General features: G+C 33.3%; 1 non-coding gene across 1 annotated transcript; it reads right to left on the bottom strand.

The window, feature by feature from the left end:
• Positions 1 to 1,645: 1,645 nt before the first annotated feature.
• Positions 1,646 to 1,753, bottom strand: LOC118545307 (U6 spliceosomal RNA). The gene has a single exon (XR_004922039.1). It is a non-coding gene; the product is annotated as a U6 spliceosomal RNA (small nuclear RNA).
• Between the last annotated feature and the right edge of the window lie 702 nt (positions 1,754 to 2,455).

The following is a 2,455-nucleotide window of genomic DNA, read 5'->3' as shown; positions in this document are numbered from 1 at the left end:
CTCTTCTTTAAATGTTTGGTAGAATTCATCTATAATACTCTCTGGTCCTGGACTTTTGGTTTTTGAGAAGCTTTTAAAGTACCGATTCAATTTCATTGCTTGTAATTGGTCTTTGCAGATATCCTATTTCCTTGTGATTCAGTCTTGGAAAGTTGTGTGTTTCTAGGAATTTATCCATTTCTTTTAGGTTTGCAATTTGTTGGTGTATAATTGTTCATAGTAATCTTTTACAATTTTTTTTCCTGTGGTATCAGTTGTAACTTCTCTTTCATTTTCTATTTATTTGCATTCCTTTGCTTTCTTTCCTTGATGAGTCTGCCTAGAGGTTCATGATTTTCTTTTTATCTTTTCAAAGAACCACTTTATTCTTTTTTTGTTTATTTTTGTTTTTTGTTTGGTTTCTTTGGGAGTAAAGTTATATTATTTGAGCCTCTCCTTGTTTCTTGAGATGAGCCTGTATCACTATGAACTTTCCTCTTAAATCTGTTTTTGCTGTGTCCCATAGATTTTAGAAAATTATGTTCCCATTTTCAATTTGTCTCAAGGTATTTTTTGTTTTCCTCCTTGATTCCTTCATTGATTTCCTCTTTGAATGCTTCATTGTGTGTTTAGAAGCATGTTGTTTTAGGCTCCACATGTTTGTGTTTTTTCCAGTTTTCATCTTGTAATTGATTTCTAGTTTCATACCATTGCAGCCAGAGAAGATGCTTGATCTAATTTTAATCTTCTTGCATTTATTAAAACTTGTTTTGTGGTCTAACATGTGGTCTATTCTGGAAAATGTTTCATGTGCACTTGAAAAGAATGTGTTCTGCAGTTTTTGGATGAAATGTTCTGTCTATATTAAGTTCATCTAGTCTAATGTATCATTTAAGGCCAACGTTTCCTTACTAATTCTCTGTCTGAATGATCTATCCATTGGTGTAAGTGGGGTTTTTTTTTTAGTCCCCTACTATTATTGTATTACTGTCCACTTCTCTCTTTATGTCTGTTAATATTTGCTTTATACATTTCAGTGCTCCTAGTTTGGGTGCATAAATATGTATGAATGTTACATCCTCTTCTTGAATTGACCCCTTTATCATTATGTAATATCCTTCTTTGTCTTGTTACAGTCTTTGTTTTAAAGTCTGATATTATTTGATATGAGTATTGCTACTCCGGCTTTCTTTTTGCTTCCATTTGCATGGAATATTCTTTTCCATCCCTCTACTCTCAGTCTATGTGTATTTTTAGATCTGAAGTGAGTCTGTTATAGGCAGCACAGAGATGGGCCTGGGTTTCTTTTTATCCATGCAGCCACTCTATGTCTTTTGATTGCAGCACTTAGTTCATTTACATTTAAAGTAATTATTGCTAGGTATATATTTATTGCCATTGTGTTAATTGTTTTTTGGTTGGTTTTGTGGTTCTCTCTTCCTTCTTCTCTTGGTCTCTTTCCTAGTGGTTTGATGGTTTTCTTCACTGTTATATTTGTTGCTATGTTTTTTGTGTCTCTATCCTAGGTGTTTGGTTTGTGGTTATCATGAGGTTCATATATATATATATATATGTGTGTGTGTGTGTGTATATAACACACACACACATATATATATATATGGCTGTCTGATTTAAGTTGATGGTCATTTAAGTTCAAATGCATTCTAAAAGTATGGGACCCCTCATGAATTTGCATGTCATCCTTGCGCAGGGGCCATGCTAATTTTCTTGGTATCATTCCAATTCCAAAGTGAGAAATTGATCAGTAATTGTCAAAAATGACAACTCTGAGTGAAAAGTACATTTTATTAGAGGACCCAATATAAATTTAATTTATATCTCTTCCTTTAATTTAATAATTATAATATGTACATTAAATCACTGTATTGAAGTGCAATATTTTATAAAACAATATTTACCTTTACTACCTGCAATATACTTCTTTTCTCTCTCTTTTTATTGTTGGTGGTCGTTAAATTAATTCCATGACCTGCTAAGTGGGTCAAAATACACAGTTTAAAATCTCTGATCTAGATCATTAATTCATTCAACAAGTATTTATTCAACACTAGCATGTGCCAGGTTGCCAGGTATTGTTCTAAGTTCAGCAGAGAACTAAACAGAAAAGAATTCTTGCCCACATAGAGCTTACATTCTGAAAGTGGGAACACACACATACAACATTATAATATGTGATATATATGAATTATCCCTATAAACTATATGGTATGTCAGATGGTGTAGCAGATATTATTGGTGCCTTATCCATAACACTGACTAGTATATCATATCATCACTTTGGTGTGCTTCTTCCTATTCCAGGGGCCAAGATCTGCATGTTTTTGCTTTGAGACTTTTTCCAAAGTCACAGAAGGCTTATTTGCCCACCTTGAGGAAAAGCAGAATTAATACTCCATCCCCAAGAAGCCAGCCAATGACTAATGGAAGTTGGCATAAAAATGCCCCAGCTTCTTCT

This window comes from Halichoerus grypus, chromosome 2 (genome assembly GCF_964656455.1).
Source record: "Halichoerus grypus chromosome 2, mHalGry1.hap1.1, whole genome shotgun sequence".
In the NCBI taxonomy this organism is placed as follows: Eukaryota; Metazoa; Chordata; class Mammalia; order Carnivora; family Phocidae; genus Halichoerus; species Halichoerus grypus.
Note: the sequence above shows the minus strand (reverse complement) of the source record. Positions and strands in the feature narration are given on the sequence as shown.